At 44.8% G+C, this 11056-nt stretch overlaps 1 protein-coding gene across 1 annotated transcript in view; it reads left to right on the forward strand.

The window, feature by feature from the left end:
* Nucleotides 1-11056, forward strand: part of CSMD1 (CUB and Sushi multiple domains 1) — a 1232804-nt gene that overhangs the window by 1042888 nt on the left and 178860 nt on the right. The window lies entirely within an intron of this gene.

Genomic DNA, 11056 nt, shown 5'->3' on the forward strand with positions numbered 1-11056 from the left:
CCCCTGGGCAGCGCTCTTTGGGGAGGTGGCCGGCGGTCAGGATGGCCTCACTCAGGCACGGGGGCCTCGGCCGGATGGCCGGGCGGTGAGGGCCTCGCTGCACGGGCTTCTGCTCTTCCTGCCCTGGTGGAAGGTTCTGAGCAGCAGGAGAGGACAAACTTTTCAGACGTCTGCTTGCGTCGCCGTTGCTAACGTGCCGTTTGTCCGAGCAAATCTCACGGGCGAGGTCAGGTTTGAAGACGCGAGCTCCACCTGCAGCAGGAAGAGAAAGTCACACTGAACCCGGCTTGCCTCTGGGCTTGGGAGGGACACACGGTCACTGTGTAAAACACCGAGGTAACTTGAGGGTAGACCAATGAAACATCCCAACCTGAAGTCACACGTGCAAAAAAAAAAACCATTGAAAACAGCAGACGGTTGTGCAGACATTTCAAGAGAAAGTGTTCTGTTTCCATGACTAGTTCTAAGTGATTGCAGCAAGTTTGTTAGACCGATAAGGAAAGCATCAAAAAGCCTTTTTATTTTTTAAAGTACGTTCTCCACGGCCTGGTCAGAAGCCGTGTCAGAAACCGCAGCAGGCAAAGCGGAAGTGGCTGTCACTAAGCGCTTCAGAGGCGGTCCTGAAGCACACGCAGCCTCCTCAGCTCCCACCTCTCCTCTCACTGTAGCTGCTCTTAAATCCCCCCGCAAAAGTCCTTTTTCAAAACCTCTGCTCACCCCGCCAGCAGCCTCAGTCTGCAGCTCGGTCCCCTGACCCTCCTTCTTTTCTTGTGAATCTGGCCACCAGCTCCTCCCTCGAATGCTTGCAGTGGAAAGGAAGCTGGAGGTAAAGCCGGGCGCCCCCCTCCGGGGCCGCGGGGTGGACGCAACGTTGGCAAACTGGGGCTCTCGTCCTTGTTCCCAAAGGCCCCCCAGCGGCCTCCGTGATGTGTTACGCAGATGCGGACTCATCACGGCGCCGCTCCAGAGCTCAGTGAGCGAGACGTGGGGGTGGAGGGCGAGGACACGCATGTCCTGCCGCACGGCGCTCTGGCTCTGCACGGGACAGTCACCCTCGAAGGCAGCCATCGAAATAAACGTGTCACGTCCATCACGATAAGTGCTTCGTTCGGTATTGATTGATCTGTTGGGACAAAAATAAGGTACATTCGGGTAGCAGAATTTATAATTCTCTATTCATGAAAATCAATGTAGTATTTTTCCATTGGACGGAATAAAACGACATATTAGTTCTGAACTTGGAATTCCTGAAACCTCGATCTGAGTAATAATATCAAAACCGTCACACTGGATCTGGTTCTGAAAAAACCTAGGAATCAATCAGCTGTGATTCATGAAGTGGCTTTACAAAAATGGATGTGTTTTCTTTGAGGGGGATTTCAGATTTTTGTATTTCTTACGAATCCCCTTGCGATTGGTTTCCTGAGCATAAAAACGAGCTCTGCGTTCTAAATACAAAAAGCAAAGCAGACCTCCTGCCTCAACAAGACACAAAAAAGGGAATTAATAAGGAATGAGTCAAAGTAATAAAAAATGTATAACTTTTGTATCAGGAACTTAGACTTTTAATCATTAACCTTCTAGGAAAGAGAGACCTCGCATACCCCCACTCCTCACTCTGGGCCTTTTCTCTTCTTTTACATATTTTTCTAATATGAGAGTTTCCCTCACCTAATTTTTAGAGACATCTTTTTAATTTCAGACAGAGTCCTTCCTGGCGAGGGGCTCAGGAAGGAGGCATTAGGGTTGATAATTAACTTCACTCATATACAGTTTCATCTCTAAACGTGTCTGGCGATTTCTTCCCTTTAAGAAAACAATACTATTTTTTGGTATAATGGTTTGGAAAACAACATACTTAAAAATATAAAACATATGATTTTAGGCTTAAAATGGTACTAAAATCCAGAAAAACAGGGCCCGGCCTTACCTTCGATGTTCGTCGGCTAGTTTACTAAATCTGTCATTTCACCGATGACAGAGCTGATGTGTTAGCGACACTGTTTATTCGACAACGGCGAATGTCCGTCATGTAATCATGGGTCCGGGGATTAAGTCTTAAAACTCCTCAATAGAAACAGAATTCGCTGTCATCCATTAAGACTGTGATTATTTTTAATATAAATGACTTTTTACCGTCAGAAATGCTACGCGATCTCGACGGTTGCGAGCGGCTGTGCTCAGCAGGCCGGCCTCACGCAGAGCCGGCTCCGGCCGCACGGAGGCCCGGAGAATTTCTGATTGCGTTTGGCTGTAACTTTTTATTCGGGGTAACGGGAGACCCCGAAATAGTTCCTGCTGTAGGGCGCTTGGGTCTGGAAGAGGTTTGCGATTTTAACGTGCAGGTGATACAGCAGTTACCTGAACAGGTTGTAATTACAAATCTAATGCAGCAGACGCAGCCACGCCGAGGGTTGTTCCTGAACATTCTCTCAGAGCGGGGCCGCGGCGGCCGCTGCCGAGCGCCCTGTCCTGAGTGAGGTGACCGCGCCGCCAACGCTTCCCGCCATGGCCGTGTCTTACTTGCTGCGCGTATGTCGTCCGCGGATTTAAGTGCTTTTCTGCGCGTGTAATTGTCTGCAGTGCTTATTCTGGAAGCACTTCTGTGGCCACCTGTTACTGGGACTTTACACTTGGAGGCATCGTTGGGGGAGCTCCCGCCGTGTTCAGAACGTTCCAGGCTGTCGACAAGTCCCGAGGTCTCGGGCGTCGAAGGAAGCGCGGAGCAGCAGGTGGCCCTGTCCCCCGTGTGTCCCCCGCGCGTGCTCTGGCTGTGCCGGGCCCTAGGGAGACCGAGGCGAGGTCAGCCTTGGAAACCGGGGCGGATTTCAGTGGGTTTCGACCGACTTCAGGGTCCAGGGCAGGAACAGACTCGGGGTGGGAGTAGGCGCCCCACTCTGGGGCCGACGCCGGGTGCGGGTCTGAGGTCCGCAGACGATCAGCGCCAGCTCCCCGCTCCCGGCCCGGCGGACCCGCTTGTCCCTTAGCCCTCCGGTCCCCAAGCCACCACACCGACCAGGACGCACGTGGCCGACCGTGAGTCTCCCTCCCAAGCACGTGGGTCACTGGCCTCTGGGTCTCTGCTCTCGGTCTGGCCCAGACAGCGGAGCAGGTCACTGCGTTGCCTCCTGGTCTCCCAGTGACAAACCCGCTTGACACCCTACAGAGTGGGTAACAGGAGAGGGAGTGGGCCACAGGGACGAGGCGTAGAGCGGGGCGACGCTGGCCGCAGATCCAGTGGTGTGTCCTGCAGCCGTGGGACAGCTGACAGCTGCGCCCCCCGGTGCCCACGCTGAGCCCCAGGAGCTCCGCACACCGTCTCGTCACGGTCACCGTTCCCTCCGCCCCGTGCTCACTCCATGCCCTGTTTCTGCTAACGGCCGTCTCCCTCCAGGGCTGGAGATTTCTATTTCCGTTATCATCTCTTCCCCTTCCCCTTTCCCCGATACCCGGTGGTTTTTCCAACAGGAAGAATCAGGGTGTCATCGCGTGTGCCACGGCATCCCTAACATTTCTCCCTCATGGGCACTGAGACGAGGTCGGGCGTGTCCAGAACCCAGGCCACATCTGGCCGCGCTGGCCCCTCCCTCCATCCTGACACCGGCCCCTCCCTCCACCCGGCCGCCGCGCCCCGCGCCCCGACTGCCCGCTCCCCTCTTGCATCCACTCCCACCTCCCTCCCCTCGCCAGGCCGCCGGCCTCGCGGGCACCGTGGCTCCGCAGCCAGACTGCGGCTCCCAGGCCTTTGCACACTTACCCCCATCTCCCGCGTCCGCCTCGTGTGTCCGCACCAGTGAGCGCTGATTAGTGTCTGCTCCGCCTCACCGCCCCGGCCCCCCCCTGCACCTGTGCTCCCCGCCCCGTCTCCTCACTGCCTCCCCCACAGACCCTCCCCGGCTCCCAGGACTGTTGAAAGGGCACCCTCATGACCGCATCTAAACAGAGTCCGTTTTCTTCTCTGGACTCAACGTTTTCGTCCCCGGTGTCCTTGCTTCCGAGCTGATCATGTGTGCACGTCACTCCGTGTGTCTGGGGGTCCGGGGCCAGCCTCCTGGCATCCCGAGCTGCTGTCCCCACACTCAGGTGATTGTCACGTCGCATCACCTCTGCTTCCGAAATCCCCGCTGCCACCTCCCCCGTCCAGACCCTCAGAGCTCGCTGGGCCTGGCCACGGACCGTCCTCACGCTAAGGAACAGGCTCACGTTTCCGTATTAAAAATATTCATTTTAGTTCCCATGCTGCACACGTGAAACTAATATAAAATAACATCGAATGTCAACCCTAATTGAAAAATAAAAAATAAATAAAAAACATATAAAAATTTCATATGGCTGTAAAATTAATGCATCTACAGACATTTTGAAAAGGTGCTTAAAAAGCCATGCATTAGCCACCTACCTGACCCCAGCGTTAGCATGTCGACATGTGACCGGGCACATTCCATAGTGTGGCTGCGTCTCATTAAATATTGTCTCTTACTGATGATGTATGTTATGTGTAATCCTTGACATTGCACATAATCACATGGCAAATAGAACCCTAAGTAAATCTTGGCATGTGTTTGTAATTACTACTTTAGAATAAATTCCTAGAATGTTTTTGCTGGGTCAAATGCTTAAAATATTTTTATGCATCTTAATGTAAATCTTTCTAGAAGACAAAGCTGATCATTTCACTTGCCCACTGTAAAAAAAAAAAACATGCGCAGAATAAAAATAACTCGTTAGCATGGCACTCGAAGCTGCCGCGCGGGTCCCTTTTCTTGGAAGTACTAGAAAAGTGTCGCAGAAAAATCGAAAGCCTGAAAAGAAGTTTGCCGGAATCCTAGACACCAATGATAACTACAGCCGAAAATTCGAATATATTTTTCTTTCTCTATGCATTAACAAATGCATAACATTTGATTCATTTAATTACTTTTACAAAAATAGTATATCATTCTTCTGATGTTCTTTTTAGTTAATAAACACGATCAAAGTTTTTTGTACTTATCTGTAATCCCACCTTATTCTGTTTAATTGTCAAATAATATTCCCGGGCCTGAATGTACTATAATTTATTTAAATCGTATCCAACTGGGATAATCAGGTTGTTTTCAGTTTTTTTGCTATTATCAGCCTGATTCCCTGCCCGCGATCTCTCACCTGGAAGGTAGTTATTATGATGACTTTCAGGATCTGGACTTGCTGAGGACACACAATCAAATCCGAATAGCCACCATCACCAAATTGCTTTTAATATGAGCAAATACGGCCTCCAGCGGTGTATGAAAAGGCAGAGTCCACATTCTCCCTGCACCAGACCAGTCTTTTTAATCTTTGCCAATCTGGTAGGAAAAAGAAAATACTTCAGCACATCTTATTTGTCATATTCGTTTGTACCGGGGATATTTCGACATATCCGTTCGTTTAGTCATTTCCTGTCTGATTGCCTTTCCTGCATCTTCGTCCATGGGTCTCTGTCCAGCGAGCCCCTTTCCAGACCCTTTGAGGCAGAATCAGGCTCGCCCCCTCCGCGCTCACCTGAAGCTCCATCCGCACCTGTCAGCTTGCGGCGCGGCAGGTGGCGTCGGGGGCTGTCCTCACGCACCTGTGTCTGAAGCGGCCGTGGGTTCCTTAGGGATGTTACCTGCTTTTACTCCGTTTTCAAACTTTGTCCACCTGGTGGGGCAGCGCCAGGCTTGTCGACTCACGGTATGTTTTAAAATGAAAAATGGCTGTTATTTATCTGTGTCTAAATCTCGCTGCACACGTCCTATTTTTGTTAGAGTCACAAAGCGTTTTCCAAAATGACAAAACCCACAGCAGCAGGGAGCACGTGCGTTTGTGCGTCTGCGTTGGCTTCTCATTGACACACGTCGTCATGCGTAAACCTGCTCGAGGGACAAGCGCACGGCTGATTCACAAAGCCGCACCCAGATAACGGCAGGGAGCATCGAGGCCCAGACGAGCACTCTGAGCTCCGTCCAAATCCCGCCTCCTCGCCGGCAGCCGCTGCCCTGACTTCAGATGGGTTTTGCCTGATTTGAACTTTATGCGAATGGCATTGCACAGTGAGCTCGGTCTGCAACTTGATCCCCAACTCCTTCACCTCCGTTGATATAGCTACATTATTCCGCTATGGACACACGCCATAATTTATTTGTTTATTCTGGGTGGTGATGGATATGTGAATTTTTTTAATCCAGTTTGGGTTGCTACAAACAGTGTCGTGTTGAACATGCTTTCATGCCGTATTAGGTGAACGCGGTGTTTTTCTCTGGCTGTGTACCCGGGACCAGAGTTGCTAGGTAGTGGCGAATCCCACATTCACCTGTGGCAGACACTGTCACTCAGTTCCCAAGGTGGCGACACCCAGCCCCACGCCCTGGAAGCCTCCATCCATCGACGCCTGGCACCGACTTCTCCATCTCGGCCATTCTACTGGGAACGCAGTAGTTTTAATTTGTATTTTTTCTGATGACTGCTCAGGGCCATCACTTTCTTATCTGATTATTGGCCTTGGGGATCTCCTCTTTCATAAACTGCCAGTTGAAGACTTTGTCCGTTATTTTTTTAGTACTGGAATGCTCATCTTCTACATGTTGATTTGTATATAGTTTTTATAAATCCAGAATGCAGTATTTTGTCCATTATATATTCTTATATTCTTATACTCCACAGCCAGTCTTGTTAGTCTCATAATGATGAGCTTTGATAAACAGATTCAGTGGAGTCAAATGCATTTTGATTCATTTTTCCATTATGGTTACTGGGTTTCTTATCTGTCTATAAACTACATTCTATCCAATATTTTGTTGGGACTGCTCTTAGCGTTTTTGTGTCCAGATGAAGTAATCCTGTCTCCCCAAAGTTGTAAGACTATTATCTTAGGTTTTCTGACAGAAGACTTAGTTTACCTTCTCCGTTTATGTCTCCATTCCATCTGAAATTAATTCGGGGGTATGATATGAGGAAGATTCGAGGAATTTTCTGTTCACAGTGAACTTCGGTTGGTCATTTCTTCCTTCGTCCGTCCTTCATTCCACTGCAGTGTGGCCTCCGTCACAGACCCAGCCATTGTCTGCGTGGTCTGTTTCTGAACGGCATCCGGGGCTCTGTCCGCGCCTCCCCAGGGAGTGCCTTCTCTCTTCATTAGTTAACTACTTTATAACAAGCCTTGATCTCTGGTACAGTAATTCTCCAGCTACGTTCATTTTATATAGATGGACTTGACGATTCCTGACCCTTTGCATTTCTGTGTGAATTTTACAAACACGTGTTACTTTCTACCAAAGGAATTGCTAGGGTTTCTGTTGGAATCACATCTTATCAATAGATCAGTTTAGGGAAGACTGACATCATGTGCAGTGCTGAATTATCTGATCCCTAACAGAGCGAATTATCCCATTTATTTAGATCTTATATAATTTGTCTCAATAGTTTTCTGTGAAGGGGCCTTACACATCTTTTCTTAGAATTATCTCTGGCTATAACATGCATTTCAATGATAATATAAATAGTATTTTTATTTCATTTTCTATTTATGACTATCTGAAAATGAATTATATTTTGTATTTATCTTGTATAAATAAATTCCCCTATGAATTCTAAGAATTTTTAGGTTTTTTATTTTTTTCTATGTTATCTGCAATAACAAGAAATTTATGTTCTTTTTTCCAAATCTTACGTATTTTTTCTTGCATTCTTGCAGTCTGCAATCTCCAAACTAATGATAATTAAAAGTGGTGATCGTGGGCTTCATTGTCTTTTTCTGAATCTCAGAAACTTTTAAATATTTTTATTTCGGTAAATATATTTTAATCATAGGAACATTCCTATAATGGAAATTTTTAATATCAAATTTTACCATTTAAAGTTATATTAAAAAATAAGCTATAAAACTTCCAAAAATCTACAGGAAAATTGTTGAAATTAGTAAATAAAATTATTTATGTGGAATAAATAAAAAACGGTGCAGTTCTTTATAGATATCTCTTCACATTAATATTTACTGAATTTATCATTCCTCTGCTGTTGAACATTTATTTTTGTTTTCAATTTTTCACTAATTTAAAAATATTTCATAAATATCAGTAGTATATTTCTGTATGTTCACATTGATCTCCTTGTCAATTTTGATAATTTATATTTTCTGAAAAAACATTTTATACATTGTTTAAAACATATCGCCACCGATTAACACATAATAATTCACTTAATTTTCTATTTTCCTTCCTTTCCTCATTAATTTTTATTTTTATCAAAGTACTTCTTGCACACAGTATAAAAGTGAAGTCATTCTACAGTAACGGCTTCAACAAGTATAGTCCCCTACGTCACCTAAATTATAGAATTGATCAACTGGATTTTGCATTTTAAGCCTAATGTGTCCCAAGTAGCATTATTAAAAATCAGTGCGCACCTGACACCTTCTAGCACGAATAAGGACACTAAAGGCAGAGAGAAGATGAGTGAACAGCCAGAAAGGGAGCTACATCAAGAGGCAGCCCGTGGAAAGTGGCCCGACAGAAGATGCCCTTCCTCGCAGCCCGGAAGAGGTCTTGAAGCTCGGTGGCCGTCAGCAGAGGCTCTGTCCACACCGCCCGCCATTCTCTCTGAAGAGCCTACCGTGCGATTACCACTCATACACTCACAGGGCAGATGCTGGGTAAGGACTCACATCCACCAGCAACACACGACGGCACCTCGTGTTCAGCTGGCCACGTGGTCAGTACAAACAGACAAAAATGACTAAATTACATAGAGACGTCGGGAATGGCACAGAAAGCTGCTTAGAACTTCTTACGAGTCATAGATCAAAACAGATAAGAAATTAGTAACTTTATAGAAGATTTGAATCCTGCAATCGTTAAGCTTATTTAAAAGAGATATACAACCTTCAGTTAGAATCTGTATATTCTGTTTAATTAAATATAAAATATATACAAATATGATCACATACTAGGAACAAGCTGTCAATAAATATGAAGAATCACTATCTTTTATACTCCATATCCTGAGCAAAATGGAATAGAAATAGAAATCTGTAGCAAGAAAGTAACAAACACACCCTCCAATTTGAAAATGCAAAAGCGTATGATTAATAGCTTAACATGAAATTTATAACCCCGAATGCATATACTAGAACAAAAATATAACTTGAAATCGACAAGTTGAGCTTCCAGCTAATGGAATTTGAAAAGCAGTATCAGTAAACTTAAAGAAATAGAAGTGGAAAAACAACAAACATAATCAAAATTTAAATGAAAGAAACTACATAAAATTAACGAACCCACAAAGTGATTTTTGAAAAAAGTATCATTCGACTGATGAATAACTAACATGATTTATTAAGATAAAACACAAACAGCCCAAATAATTAATATTAGAAATAGAGATATACCCATGCAATAGAAATTATTTTTAGAAAATTTAAAAAAATAATAATATAGTACATTATACTGATATATTGGAAAAATCTTCCAGTCCAAAGAAAATCGTCCAATATATTTAATGGGGCTAAAATAGCCTGTATTTCAAAGAATAAGCAAAGTTCAAAAGATCAAAATTAATACCTGAACTCTGTGATTCATCCCATTTACATATTAAGAAAACATAATATGGTCATCTACATAGGTATAGAAAAAAATAACATAATAGAATTTAATACATTTCACGATCAACAACATAGTAAAACAAAAACCCTCCTAGCTTAGTAAGTAGCAGCAGATTTTTCTTAATAATGGTTATGCAACAAAACCTTTCAGCAACAATAAAATATAAACTATGAGCAAGAATAAAGAGACGAAGAACACATGACAAACGTGGGCAAAGGTGGGGGAATTCAGAGTCCACGGCGCCCCTCCCCTAACCCCACAATCTTGGATGATTTCAACCAGTCCCGGGGCTAAAACCATTTGTTTATGTGAAAATATAAATGGGGTGAGAGAAAGGACAAATGAATAAGTGTGAGGACGGGGAGTGTGACTATAAGATTTTATTTTTAAAAATATCTGAAGCAAACAGGACAAAACGTTCCCGTCGGAGGTGTTGGCCTGTGGGTATGGGCCGTGCTCGGCACTTTTCTATATTAAGCATATTTTATGTTGAACGTTTAAAAATATAGTGCATACTTTATACTGTATGAAGAGTGAGATAGGTATTTTTGAATAAATAATGTGCACAAAATAAACAAGGTTTATTTTGTGCACATTATTTTTGTGCACATAGTTTTTCATTTGTTGTCTGTTGTGGTTTTTATCTCTCTTACAATTTTGTGCATTAAGCAGTAAATATTCAAAACATAAAGATTTTTGTTGGTATTTTAGCCGCTCTTGGACTTGTTTGAATTGCCCTAAATGAGATTAGAGTTTGGTTGTTGCCTCAGACATAGAGATTCTTAAGTTGCTCTGAAAAATATCTGTAAATCGATAAATGAAAGTGTTTAAATTTTATTTTTAAAAAGTTTATATTATACATTTCTGCCTTTGTGTTGGTGTTTCAAATAATTTTTTTTCTGAAAATAAAGTTTATAGAAACAAATACAACAGAAGATCAGATTATTCAGATACAGGTGAATAATATCCTGGAGTAAACATGATCATTTTTGCATTTTTTTCTCCTGGTGTGGATGCTGCCACCTAGTGGACATCCCAAGAACAACACTGACTCCACTTGTATTAAAAAAATAATCTGACTTCGATTAAGTTAAGACAAAGTTATGTCAAACTCGGTTTGATTTGTGTGCCCAAGAAAGCTTTGAGTGATGAAAAGAGCTGACAGTCTCAAAGGGAATTGTCCCATCCTTAAAAGCTGAGCACATAGCCCGGTCGTCTCTGTGCCCATCACGCATAAAGCAAGCCCTAAGGTGCGGTCCGTGCCCGTTTGCACCAGCGAGCCTGTGCGGTGAGCCCAGGTGCGGTGAGCCCAGATGCGGTGAGCTCAGGTGGGGTGAGCCCAGGTGCGGTGAGCTCAGAGCTCAGGTGCCGTGAGCTCAGGTGCCGTGAGCTCAGGTGCCGGGAGTCCAGGTGCGGTGGCCCGGCCCAGGCCGCACCTCCGCCGGGGTCCGCGCGGA

This window comes from Pteropus alecto, unplaced genomic scaffold, assembly GCF_000325575.1.
Source record: "Pteropus alecto unplaced genomic scaffold, ASM32557v1 scaffold35, whole genome shotgun sequence".
Taxonomy (NCBI): Eukaryota; Metazoa; Chordata; class Mammalia; order Chiroptera; family Pteropodidae; genus Pteropus; species Pteropus alecto.